Genomic DNA, 14593 nt, shown 5'->3' with positions numbered 1-14593 from the left:
TCTTGTGTATTGCCAGAGGCTTGACAATTTTATTACTGTTTCAAAAAATCAATTTTTAGGTATTTTGATTCCCTCTCTTAGATATTCGTTTACTATCTTATTAGTTTCTTCTCAATTATTTTCTTGTCTTCTTTGGGATTTATTTTCTTCTGTTTTTCTCATTCTTGAGAAAGATATTTAATTCATTAATCTTTACCCTTTTCTTTTTTCTAATATGTTTATTCAAGGCTCTTGGCTTTTCTCTAAATACTCCTTAGTTGCATCATCATGTTTTGTTATGATATATCAAAATAATTCAGTTCAAAATATTTTCTAATTCTAGTGTGATGCTTACTTTGACCCACAAGTTATTCAAACTGAATTTTAGAATTTTCAAACACATGGGATATTCTAAACATCTTTCTGTTATTGATTTCCAGCTTAATTTCCTTGTGATCAGATAATATGCTCATATAAATTTCATCTTTAGCTATTTATTGAAAATTTTTTATATACAATATAGTCAATTTTTGTAAATTATGAAGAAAATAATATGCATTCTGTACTTGCTGAACTCCATACTTTATATATGTCCAGTAAGTCAGTTTTCTTGTCTCTAATATAATTGCATTCCTTCTAGGTGCTGAGCCAACCAGCAAATTCATTTGCCAAAGCTCAGCTCCTATACCTCTCTAATCTTACGATTTAGTGGCTCTGATGGTATCTAGCCCATAATGAGCAGCTCTCATGGCATGATGATCATTTGGTGTCACATAGTCAGCCACTCAGTCTCTACTAGGGCTCAGGAGCATGACACCATCTATTTATAAACACACAGAAGCTGTCTGTTATATAGATAGAAGGCATGGATCTGCACTATAAGATTTATACTATAATCCTCCTGCTGTGGGTTGCTGGAAGCTCTGCACAGCATCCTCATGCACTATTGGCATTTCACTATTGGCATCCTTATGCATTATTGGCATTGGCATATGCAACATCAGATTGACTGTATCACATCAGATTGGCTAGTATTATAGTTTCAACCTGATATGTGTCTTTTTCTTACTCCCACCCTGCTCAAACCTGGTAGCATTTTGAGTTCCAAAATGGTATATGCTGCCTCTAAAATCCAAAGAGGTCCCTAAAGACAGTGCCTCTTTTTCAGTGGCAAGAGATTCAAGAGATAATTTGTATTTGTAATTCCTCAGGGGGAATGCCCCAGACCCCTAGAATCCTTATTGATGGGGCAGGCCCCTAAATCTTCATGGGGCTAACCCCTTACTCTTTGACATGCATGTGTCCTGCTAGGCCATCTAGGGTCCTTTTCATTTGCTGCCCATTAGACCCAGTTAGCACAATGTCATCAATATGGCAGTCTAACATTATGCTCCGCAGAATGTTCTATGTTGAGGTTTTTGTGGAGTATGTTACAAAAGAAAGGATTAACATAGCTCTGGGGCAAAACAGTGAATGTATTCTGCTGCCCTGTTGTGAGAAGATGACCTAATTTTGATTTTATTCAGTGATGGAGTTTAAGATGAATGCATTCAGCAGAAAAATAGCCACCTCCCAAGTGCTGAAGGCTATACTGATCTACTCCAGTAAAGTTAACCACTGGTATGGCAGCTATAATTGGACCTGCCAATTGGTTAAGTAAATTGCAGTCCATTGTCATCAAATCACTATGATCCATCCAGTTTTTGCAGGGGGTGAACAAGTGAAGTAACTGTGGATATGGTGGAGACTATCATCTCTGCAAACTGTGAGTTTGAGAATGTAGTGCTAATCTCTGAAATTTGGGTGCAGTTACTTAAGATTTACTATCTTGCTTAGGGAAAGGGAAATTTCAGGTTTTCCACTCTAGTGTTTCTTACCCTGCCAGTCAGGGAACAAATGAAAGGGTTTGACATTGAAGGTTTCTAAGACCGAGAGGTTCCATGGTGTAATGGTGAGCACTTTGGACACTGAAAGTTTCTAAGACCATCCCCAGGTTTGGTGATTTGCTAGAAAAACTCATCAGACTCAGCATATAGTCATACTCATGGCTGAGTATGCAAAATTATATAGTAAAAAAAAATAAAAAGAAAAACCAGCAAAGGGAAAAGGTGCATCAGACAAAATCTGCAGGAAAGTATGTAGAAATTTCTAAGAGTCCTTTTCCCTTGGGTTCACACAGAAAGTGCTTAATTCTTGTAGATCAAACTGAAACAACATGTATGAAGTGTTGTCTACCAGGGAAGCTTGCCTGAAATCCAGGGGTTTTATTGGGTGCTAGACACACATGAGCCTAGCATAAACTACACTGTGTATACAGTTAGGCACAGTAAACCACTTTTATCAGTTATTAAATGTTGGGGACACTCCCAAAATTCAAGTCCCAGATGTCACCAAAGGGCCAGCCTTGCAAACAGGCCTTTCTAAGGATAGCAGTCTCAGGCCTGCTATGGTAACTCTTGCCTGCACAGTCCAGCCCCTTGGCCCTTGGCCAAGGTGTCTTTACGACAAGATTATTATCAGTGGGGCTCCATGTAACAGGATGAGACCCACTGATAGCTTATGGTGACTATGTCAGATTTGTGATCTCCCCACTGATAGCTTACGGTGAACAATGTCAGACTTGTGATCTCCAAAGATTTAGCTTTGGGACCAGGGACCAGGCTTGATCACTCAAGAGCTTTTGTGTAGCAGAGTTTTATTAATGTGAAAAAGGGACAGAGAAAGCTTCTGACATAGACATCAGAAGGGGGGCGGAGAGCGCCCCCCTCGTTAGTTTTAGCAAGGGAGTTATATACCTTATTACAGTAAAGGGTCTTACCAGACCCACTCCCACAATATATGATAACAGGATTAGAACTAACAATAGAAAGATCTTAACAGCCCCACTCCCACAACATACATCTTTAGATAAAAGATTAGTCAGAAGTTTCTTGTTAAGGGGGGCTTCCCTGATAGCTCAGTTGGTAAAGAATGTCTGCAATGTGGGAGACCTGGGACTGATCCCTGGGTTGGGAAGATCCCCTGGAGAAGGGAAAGGCTACCCACTCCAGTATTCTGGCCTAGAGAATTCCATGGACTGTATAGTCCATGTGGTTGCAAAGAGTTGGACATGACTAAGAGACTTTCACTTCACTTCACTTCTTGTTAAGGAGAAACATGTCCTTGAGCAAGATACATTGTTATATTGACTAAGACAAAGCAATGTAGAAAAAAAGTTTGTCCTTATTGTCTCGTCCTTTTCTCCTCTTTGAGAGCCTTGGACCCCTTTCTCCTTCTCAAGAGCCCTAGACCCCTTTTCTTCTCCTCGGGGACCCTAGACTTTTTTTTTTTAATCAACCTGCCTAGGAATTGATTCTCTCACCACATGCAATATTGGCCTCAGTTATGCCCTTCATAGCAAACACCCTCTTCCAACAACACAAGAGAAGTCTCTACACATGGACATCACCAGATAGTCAACACCAAAATCAGACTGATTATATTCTTTGCAGCCAAAGATGGAGAAGCTCTATACAGTCAGCAAAAACAAGACCGGGAGCTGACTGTGGCTCAGATCATGAACTCCTTATTGCCAAATTCAGACTTAAATTGAAGAAAGTAGGGAAAACCACTAGACCATTCAGGTATGACCTAAATCAAATCCCTTATGATTATACAGTGGAAGTGAGAAACAGATTTAAGGGACTAAATCTGATAGACAGAGTGCCTGATGAACTATGGAATGAGGTTCGTGACATTGTACAGGAGACAGGGATCAAGACCATCCCCATGGAAAAGAAATGCAAAAAAGCAAAATGGCTGTCTGGAGAGGCCTTACAAATAGCTGTGAAAAGAAGAGAAGCGAAAAGCAAAGGAGAAAAGGAAAGATACAAGCATCTGAATGCAGAGTTCCAAAGAATAGCAAGGAGAGATAAGAAAGCCTTCTTCAGCGATCAATGCAAAGAAATAGAGGAAAACAACAGAATGGGAAAGACTAGAGATCTCTTCAAGAAAATTAGAGATACCAAGGGTACATTTCATGCAAAGGTGGACTCAATAAAGGACAGAAATGGTAGGGACCTAACAGAAGCAGAAGATATTAAGAAGAGGTGGCAAGAATGCACAGAAGAACTGTACAAAAAAGATCTTCACGACCAAGATAATCACGATGGTGTGATCACTGACCTAGAGCCAGACATCCTGGAATGTGAAGTCAAGTGGGCCTTAGGAAGCATCACTACGAACAAAGCTACTGGAGGTGATGGAATTCCAGTTGAGCTATTTCAAATCCTGAAAGATGATGCTATGAAAGTGCTGCATTCAATATTCCAGCAAATTTGGAAAACTCAGCAGTGGCCACAGGACTGGAAAAAGTCGGTATTCATTCCAATCGCAAAGAAAGGCAATGCCAAAGAATACTCAAACTACTACACAACTGCACTCATCTCACACACTAGTAAAGTAATGCTCAAAATTCTCCAAGGCAGGCTTCAGCAATACATGAACCATGAACTTCCAGATGTCCAAGCTGGTTTAAGAAAAGGCAGAGGAACCAGAGATAGAATTGCCAACGTCCGCTGGATCATCGAAAAAGCAAGAGAGTTCCAGAAAAACATCTGTTTCTGCTTTATTGACTATGCCAAAGTCTTTGACTGTGTGGATCACAATAAACTGTGGAAAATTCTGAAAGAGATGGGAATACCAGACCGCCTGACCTGCCTCTTGAGAAATCTGTATGCAGGTCAGGAAGCAACAGTTAGAACTGGACATGGAACAACAGACTGGTTCCAAATAGGAAAAGGAGTATGTCAAGGCTGTATATTGTCACCCTGTTTATTTAACTTATATGCAGAGTACATCATGAGAAACGCTGGGCTGGAGGAAGCACAAGCTGGAATCAAGATTGCCAGGAGAAATATCAATCACCTCAGATATGCAGATGACACCACCCCTATGGCAGAAAGTGAAGAACTAAAGAGCATCTTGATGAAGGTGAAAGTGGAGAGTGAAAAAGTTGGCTTAAAGCTCAACATTCAGAAAACTAAGATCATAGCATCTGGTCCCGTCACTTCATGGCAAATAGATGGGGAAACAGTGGAAACAGTGGCTGACTTTATTTTTGGGGGTTCCAAAATCACTGCAGATGGTAACTGCAGCCATGAAATTAAAAGACGCTTACTCCTTGGAAAGAAAGTTATGACCAACCTAGACAGCATATTAAAAAGCAGAGACATTACTTTCCCAACAAAGGTCCATCTAGTCAAGGCTATGGTTTTTCCAATGGTCATGTATGGATGTGAGAGTTGTACTATGAAGAAAGCTGAATGCCGAAGAATTGATGCTTTTGAACTGTGGTGTTGAAGAAGACTCTTGAGAGCCCCTTGGACTGCAAGGAGATCCAACCAGTCCATCCTAAAGGAGATCAGTCCTCGGTGTTCACTGGAAGGACTGATGCTGAGGCGGAAACTCCAATACTTTGGCCACCTCATGTGAAGAGTTGACTCACTGGAAAAGACCCTGATGCTGGGAGGGATTGAGGGCAGGAGGAGAAGGGGACGACAGAGGATGAGATGGTTGGATGGCATCACCGACTTGATGCACAAAAGTTTGGGTGAACTCTGGGAGTTGGTGATGGACAGGGAGGCCTGGCATGCTGTGATTCATGGGGTCGCAAAGAGTTGGACACAACTGAGCGACTGAACTGAACTGAAGTGAACTGATGCCCTTCATGGGCTTACCTGGTGGCCAGTCAGTAAGGAATCTGCCTGCAATGCAGGAGACCCAGGTTTGACCCCTGGATCAGGAAGATCCCTTGGAGAAGGGAATGGCAACCCACTCTAGTATTCTTGCCTGCAGAATTCCATGGACAAAGGAGCCTGGTAGGTTACAGTCCATGAGGTCGCAAACAGTTGGACACAACTGAGCAACTAACACACATACACATGACCTTTATGTGTCCTAGCTTTGGCCAGTTAAACAAATCCCTCTAACCATAAAGGCCTTCCTAAGAAAGCCAGGGATCTTCCTGCTTAAGTTTTTGTTATGATCTTTTTACCTAGCCCAAGGCTTCAAGTCAGGCACAACACAACTCTGGCTAGTAAGTTGAAGCTGACACAATGCCTTTTAGGGCTGAGGCAGTGTCAGGGTACACATGTCAAAATTACAATTCCAGACGGTACATGTAGTACCTCTGGAGACAGAGCTTACATTGTTAGGGCACCCCAAGCAGAACATATATCAGCTAGGCAGTACCAGTTTACAGCCTCCAAGATGGCCTCCAACCATGGTACCTCCTGCTCTGGGATTCTCAGTTCAGTCCAATAATTCAGTTCAGTTTTTGGTTTCAAAGGGGCTTCCCAAGGCAGTCATTTCCAAACAGATTTGCTTGTACACTATATCAATTTATCCACCTCATGTGTGTGGACAGCATCTGGAAGTGCTGCATCTGCATCGAAAGTGCAGGAGCTGGAGCCATTCTCTGCTGCTTCATAGTCGGCACCGTCAGGTGTGATTAAGGGCTCAGCAGTCCAGCTGAATTATATGTGTTCACAGCAGCTTGGTAGGCAGCATGGGGAGTTTTCCTTCAAGAAGACAGGGAAGCTTCCAGGAACAGTTCTGAAAAACAAAAACCATTAATGTACTCTCCACTCTCTGTGCCTCTCCAGAATGTGTTTTCTTCATTGTCAAAAAATCAAGTGTATCCCATTTAGCAACTATAACTTTTTATTTTTTAGTTATCCCCTACTCCAACCCAGAGCTCTTGTTTGGAAAGGCTGTGTGCAAGAGACAAAAGCAGTTTCACAGAAAAGATTTTTGATGTGATTTAACCACAAAGTCATATCATGTTAAGGAGTTGGTCATGATGATATTCTGAATTTTCAAAGGTTTTCAAAATGATTTATAGAGATTAATCTATTTCTGGGGATAGTTGCATTTAACAGTCAAATTGCCTTAATAAGATGTGTCTACTAGGAAAAAGGTGAGGGAAATAAAGTCACAGTATTAGTTCATTGATGCAGATTGCAACCAAACTAGAAATCTGAATACAGCAAGTCAATAGCAGTGCAGCATATCACATTAGGGTCCAGAGTCTGATCTGTCTGGAGTGGGTGGAGGGGTAATAGTCACTGTAATGTGCCTTCCCCTAACTTGGCAGCTTTCCACAGTACTCACAAGTTAGAAATGCAACCAGTCTTTGTATGTATCTATCAGAAATATAGAGGCAATCAGCACCTCAATTGCAAATAGCCCTATCAGAAAATAAGCCCATTCCTGTGGGCATCTGTAAGTGGCACAGATAGTCCAGCCAGCATCCATGTTTGCACTGTTTCAGTTCAGTTCAGTCGCTCAGTCGTGTCCGACTCTTTGCGACCCCATGAATCGCAGCACGCCAGGCCTCCCTGTCCATCACCAATTCCCAGAGTTTACCCAGACTCAACGTCCATCGAGTCGGTGATGCCATCCAGCCATCTCATCCTCTGTCGTCCCCTTTTCCTCCTGCCCCCAATCCCTCCCAGCATCAGAGTCTTTTCCAATGAGTCAACTCTTCGCATGTGGTGGCCAAAGTACTGGAGTTTCAGCTTTAGCATCATTCCTTCCAAAGAAATCCCAGGGCTGATCTCCTTCAGAATGGACTGGTTGGATCTCCTTGCAGTCCAAGGGACTCTCAAGAGTCTTCTCCAACACCACAGTTCAAAAGCATCAATTCTTCGGCACTCAGCCTTCTTCACAGTACAACTCTCACATCCATACATGACCGCAGGAAAAACCATAGCCTTGACTAGATGAATCTTTGTTGGCAAAGTAATGTCTCTGCTTTTGAATATGCTATGTAGGTTGGTCATAACTTTCCTTCCAAGGAGTAAGCATCTTTTAATTTCATGGCTGAAGTCACCATCTGCAGTGATTTTGGAGCCCAGAAAAATAAAGTCTGACACTGTTTCCCCATCTATTTGCCATGAAGTGATGGGACCGGATGCCATGATCTTGGTTTTCCGAATGTTGAGCTTTAAGCCAACTTTTTCACTCTCCTCTTGCACTTTCATCAAGAGGCTTTTTAGTTCCTCTTCACTTTCTGCCATAAGGGTGGTGTCATCTGCATATCTGAGATTATTGATATTTCTCCCGGCAATCTTGATTCCAGCTTGTGTTTCTTCCAGTCCAGCATTTCTCATGATGTACTCTGCATATAAGTTAAATAAACAGGGTGACAATATACAGCCTTGACATACTCCTTTTCCTATTTGGAACCAGTCTGTTGTTCCATGTCCAGTTCTAACTGTTGCTTCCTGACCTGCATACAGATTTCTCAAGAGGCAGGTCAGGCGGTCTGGTATTCCCATCTCTTTCAGAATTTTCCACAGTTTATTGTGATCCACACAGTCAAAGACTTTGGCATAGTCAATAAAGCAGAAACAGATGTTTTTCTGGAACTCTCTTGCTTTTTCAATGATCCAGCGGACGTTGGCAATTTGATCTCTGGTTCCTCTGCCTTTTCTAAAACCAGTTTGAACATCAGGAAGTTCACAGTTCACATATTGCTGAAGCCTGGCTTGGAGAATTTTGAGCATTACTTTACTAGTGTGTGAGATTAGTGCAATTGTGCGATAGTTTGAGTATTCTTTGGCATTTTCTTTCTTTGGGATTGGAATGAAAACTGACCTTTTCCAGTCCTGTGGCCACTGCTGAGTTTTCCAAATTTGCTGGAATATTGAATGCAGCACTTTCATAGCATCATCTTTCAGGATTTGAAATAGCTCAACTGGAATTCCATCACCTCCAGTAGCTTTGTTCGTAGTGATGCTTCCTAAGGCCCACTTGACTTCACATTCCAGGATGTCTGGCTCTAGGTCAGTGATCACACCATCGGGATTATCTGGGTCGTGAAGATCTTTTTTGTACAGTTCTTCTGTGTATTCTTGCCATCTCTTCTTAATATCTTCTGCTTCTGTTAGGTCCATACCATTTCTGTCCTTTATTGAGCCCATCTTTGCATGAAATGTTCCCTTGGTATCTCTAAATTTGTTGAAGAAATCTCTAGTCTTTCCCATTCTGTTATTTTCCTCTATTTCTTTGCATTGATCGCTGAAGAAGGCTTTCTTATCTCTCCTTGCTATTCTTTGGAACTCTGCATTCAGATGCTTGTATCTTTCCTTTTCTCCTTTGCTTTTCGCTTCTCTTCTTTTCACAGCTATTTGTAAGGCCTCTCCAGACAGCCATTTTGCTTTTTTGCATTTCTTTTCCATGGGGATGGTCTCCTGTACAATGGTCTCCCTGTCTCCTGTACAATGTCACGAACCTCATTCCATAGTTCATCTCCTGTACAATGGTCTCCCTGTCTCCTGTACAATGTCAGGAACCTCATTCCATAGTTCATCAGGCACTCTGTCTATCAGATTTAGTCCCTTAAATCTATTTCTCACTTCCACTGTATAATCATAAGGGATTTTATTTAGGTCATATCTGAATGGTCTAGTGGTTTTCCCTACTTTCTTCAATTTAAGTCTGAATTTGGCAATAAGGAGTTCATGATCTGAGCCACAGTCAGCTCCCGGTCTTGTTTTTGCTGATTGTATAGAGCTTCTCCATCTTTGGCTACAAAGAATATAATCAGTCTGATTTCGGTGTTGACCATCTGGTGAGGTCCATATATAGAGTCTTCTCTTGTGTTGTTGGAAGAGGGTGTTTGTTATGACCAGTGCATTTTCTTGGCAAAACTGTATTAGTCTTTGCCCTGCTTCATTCCACATTCCAAGGCCAAATTTGCCTGTTACTCCAGGTGTTTCTTGACTTCCTACTATTGCATTCCAGTCCCCTATAATGAAAAGGACATCTTTTTTGGGTGTTAATTTTAAAAGGTCTTGTAGGTGTTCATAGAACCGTTCAACTGCAGCTTCTTCAGTGTTACTGGTTGGGGCATAGACTTGGATTACTGTGATATTGAATGGTTTGCCTTGGAAACGAACAGAGATCATTCTGTCATTTTTAAGATTGCATCCAAGTACTGCATTTCGGACTCTTTTGTTGACCATGATGGCTACTCCATTTCTTCTGAGGGATTCCTGCCCACAGTAGTAGATATAATGGTCATCTGAGTTAAATTCACCCATTCCAGTCCATTTTAGTTCGCTGATTCCTAGAATGTCGACGTTCACTCTTGCCATCTCTTGTTTGACCACTTCCAATTTGCCTTGATTCATGGACCTGGAATTCCAGGTTCCTATGCAATATTGCTCTTTACAGCATCGGACCTTGCTTCTATCACCAGTCACATCCACAGCTGGGTATTCTTTTTGCTTTGGCTCCATCCCTTCATTCTTTCTGGAGTTATTTCTCCACTGATCTTCAGTAGCATATTGGGCACCTACTGACCTGGGGAGTTCCTCTTTCAGTATCCTATCATTTTGCCTTTTCATAGTGTTCACGGGCTTCTCAGGGCTCCACAAACGGGTTTCCTAAACCTGCACAATCACAGAATCTATGTTCCCTTTATTAAGAAAAATTTATTTGACTGTGCCAGGTCTTAGTTGTAGCACGGGGAATTTTCTATCTTTGTCGTGGCTTGCCGGGTCTTTAGTTGCAGTATGTGAACTCTTAGTTGTGACATGTGGGATCTAGTTCCCTGACCAGGGATTGAACCAGGGCTCCCTGCATTGAGAGCTCAGAGTCTTAGCCACTGGACCACCAGGGAAATCTCTGTGTTCCCTTTATTGAGCCTATGGCTGCTTTCAATTTGGCACAGCTCATGCTCTAACTGAAATGGCCCCTAGAAGATAGTATCAGATTTTCACTTAGAGTCAGATCTAGGTGATTCAGATCTGTGAATTCATAATTCCAAGAAAGCCAGTGGTAAGGGACAGTGGAAATGCTCCCCAAATCCAAGTTCCCAGATAACAGCCAAAGGCAAGCCTTGCAAGCAGGGCTTTCTAAGGATTTGCTGTATTAGCTCTTTTCTGCACAGGGTTCTTCCAGCTGAAAAGTATATCTATCCCAATTATACACTCAGGGACCTGGGAAATAATCACATGATAATGATAATCACATGGTCTGTGGATGCTTTGGCTCCACTTTGAGGTGGATTTGGGCCTACATTTCATTCATCTCTTGATCTCTATAAGCCTTCATTATAGCTAAAGAACCATTGTAGTGTTTTAGGTCACCTTTCAGAGGCTGCTCAGGAACTATATTTCACCTCCTTTGAGAATTCTGAACAATCCACTTTCCCAAGTGCAGTTACCTAGGCAAATACCTGCAGATCTCTGTAGGAAAGGATAGAACACTTGAGCTTCCCTGGTAGCTCATTGGTAAAGAATCAGCCTGCCAAGGCAGGAGACCCAGCTTCAATCTCTGGGTCAGGAAGATGCTCTGGAGAAGGAAATGGCAACCCATTCCAGTATTCTTGCCTGGGAAATCCCATGGACAGAGGAGCCTGGTGGTCTTCAGTTCACTGGGGTTGCCAAAGAGTCAGACACGACTTAGCAACCAAACAACAACAGAAGGAACACTTAGATTCTTTAGTTGCAGTGGCATTGCCCTTCTTTAAGGAGTGTTATCTTCTCCTTCTAACAGGCTCTGGGTATTGACCTGATATATCTAAAAACAGGGTGAGGAACTACAGTGTTCCATTGTAATAGCTGTACATGCATGCCTGCTAAGTCGATTCAGTCGTGTCCAACTCTTTGCCCTCCCATGGACCGTAGCCCGTCAGGCTCCTCTGTCCATGAGATTCTCCAGGCAAGAATACTGGAGTGGGTTGCCATGCTCTCCTCCAGGGGATCTTCCCGACCCAGGGATCCAACTCTTGTCTCTTAAGTCTCCTGCATTGGCAGGCAGGTTCTTTACCACTAGTGCCACCTGGAAAGCTGCAGTAGGTGTACACCAACTCTCAAATATATCTATAAAACAAGACAAGCTACATTTTATTTTCTTGTCTTTCTTGCTCCCAGGAACACATTGATTTATTAGGCATAGCCACAATCCCTATGTGTAAAAACACCTTGATTGCCATGGTGGTCTTGCTGATACCACAGTAGTTAAATCTGCTTTGCCACTAATAGTTATGTGGAGCTATTTGGCCTCTGTTATTCTGAAATCTCATTATCCTTACTTATGCCAGAGAGCTCAGTTCTTTGCTAGCATCAGTACCACAAACCCTTGTCTATAAGGGATAGCTACCCACTGAGCTTCACAAAGATGTCAATATTTTTCTCATTAGAAGCCTCACTTCTGGGCCGTCTTAGAGAACATAATTTTGGGGTTCTCAGGTTTTATACAGTCAATCTATTCTAACATTCTCACCTCTTTGAGCCTTCTTATATTCTCTTCCATACTATGTCTGAGGATATTTCATATCTACTACATTTATTAGCTATTCATTCTGTCTAATCTTCAAAGAACCATTGATCTTTCTGGCCAAAGTATTAGGATCTGGTTCAAGTATCTTTGCCCAAAGCTTAAATCCCAAGTCATGGACAAGTTCTCCATGTCATTTAATTCTGTCATATCCAGCTTTGTATTATGTGCCCTAGTCAAATACTCTCAAAATCCACTGTCTCATGTTTCCCTGGATCCTCTTGTACATTTGGTCAGGTCTTGCAATTGCTTCTGTGAAAGTGATCTCTAGAATGGAAAGTGTACTTTTCCATAGGTCATAGCCTAAGGAATGTGGATTAGAAGGAGAGATGTTGACTTTTTCACACTACTAAGACAGGGATCCATATGGCGTTTTGGATTCCCACTGTAATGCAAAGGGAAACTTTCACAATGTCTGCTGTCCTTGATGTCCTGCAAATGGAGGAAGGTGGTGTACTCAAATTCCTTGCAGCGGGAACCCACTTAGGTGGCACCAACCTTGACTTCCAAATGGAACAGTACACCCACAGAAGGAACAGTTATGGCGTCTACATTATAAATCTGAAGAGAACTTGGGAGAAGCTTCTGTTGGCAGCTTGTGCCATTGTTGCCTTTGAAAACCCAGCTGATGTCAGTGTCACATCCTCCAGGAATACTAGCCAGTGAGCTGTGCTGAAGTTTGTTGCTGCCACTGGAGCTATTCCTATTACAGGCCACTTCAGTCCTGGAACTTTCACTAACCAGATCCAGGCAGCCTTCTGAGAGCCAAGACTTCTGTTATTTACTGATCCCAGGGCTGACCACCAGCCTCTCATTGATGCCTCCTACATTAACCTGCCTACCATTGCTCTGTGTAACACAGACTCTCCTCTGTGTTATGCGGACATTGCCATCCTGCAAGAGGAGAATGGGGCGGCAGAGGATGAAATGGTTGGATGGCATCATTGACTCAATGGACATGAGTTTGAGTGAACTCTGGAAGATATGGAGGGAAAGGGAAGCCTGGTGTGCTGTCCTCCATGGGGTTGCAAAGAGTTGGGCATGACTGAATGAACAACAACAACAACAACAAGGGAGCTCGCTCAGTGGGCCTGATGTGGTGGTGGGTGCAGACCTGGGAAGTTCTGTGCATGTGTGGCATCATCTCCTGGGAACACCCATGGGAGGTCATGCCTGATCTCTGCTTCTACAGAGGTCCTGAAGAGTTTGAAAAGGAAGAACAGGTGGCAGCTGAGAAGGCTGCAACCAAGGAGGAATTTCAGAGTGAATGGACTGCTTGGTTCACTCACCAGTTCATTTGTTCACTGAGTTCACTGCTACTCAAACTGGGGGCTGAACTGGTCCAAAGGCATGCAGGAACTCAGTTCAGCGGTTCCCCACTGAAGACTGGAATGCTCAGCCTGCCACTGCACACTGGTCTGTAGCTCCCACACGTCAAGCTGCTGAATGGGTAGGAGCAACCACTGAGTGGTCTTAAGTTGTTCTTCCACAAACTTTTTTAAAAAAGTAATTTTATTTATTCATTTATTAATTTTGGCTCTGCTTGGTCTTTGTTGCTGTGTGGGCTTTTTCTTTAGCTGCAGGGAGCAGGCACTAATCTCTAGTTGCAATGCTTGGGCTTCTCATTGTAGTGGCTTCACTTGTGGAACACAGGCTCTAGGGCATTCGGGCTTCAGGAGTTGTGGTTCCAGGGCTCTAGAGCACAAGCTCAATAATTGTGGCTCATGGGCTTAGTTGCTCCACAGCATGTGGGATATTCCCAGACCAGGGATGGAACCCGCGTCTCCTGCGTTGGGCAGGTGGATTCTTTACTGTTGAGCCACTGGGGAAGCCCCCACAAACTCTTAAAATGGAAACAGGCTGACAGAAAATAAACAGTTTCTTTAAAAAAAAAAGAGAGAGATGTTAAGAACGAGTGTCATTTTGTAAAGCACCTGCCCCGTAAATTTGTTGTATGGTTTCCAGGAAAGGGGATACTGCTTTCCTCTGGCAAGTAGTTTAAAAGTCTTATGTTGGCCGGAGGATTTAGAAGAGTCAAGGGCTTTAAGATTTTAGGTTCATTTACCACCAAATATTGGTACAGTTGGAGAAAGGGCTATTTGATATCTTATGGGTAGATCTATGCCTGGCATACAGTAAGCATATGTGTTTTTTTGAAGTAAAAAGCCACATAATTGACCTTCTTTTCAATTTCAGTACTAAAATCCACAACTGCAGTGTTGAACATTAGTGAGCATTTATTTGAGGCACATATATCTACATATTCTGTGTCCCATTCTGAGAG

General features: G+C 42.6%; 1 pseudogene; it reads left to right on the top strand.

Annotated features, from left to right (window-relative positions):
- The first annotated feature begins 12720 nt into the window (after positions 1-12720).
- LOC129642231 (40S ribosomal protein SA-like) lies at positions 12721-13786 on the top strand (annotated as a pseudogene).
- Positions 13787-14593: the final 807 nt, after the last annotated feature.

Source organism: Bubalus kerabau, chromosome 1, assembly GCF_029407905.1.
Source record: "Bubalus kerabau isolate K-KA32 ecotype Philippines breed swamp buffalo chromosome 1, PCC_UOA_SB_1v2, whole genome shotgun sequence".
NCBI classification, from domain to species: Eukaryota; Metazoa; Chordata; class Mammalia; order Artiodactyla; family Bovidae; genus Bubalus; species Bubalus kerabau.
The sequence above is the reverse complement of the archived record's forward strand: the minus strand, read 5'-3'. Positions and strand labels throughout refer to the sequence as shown.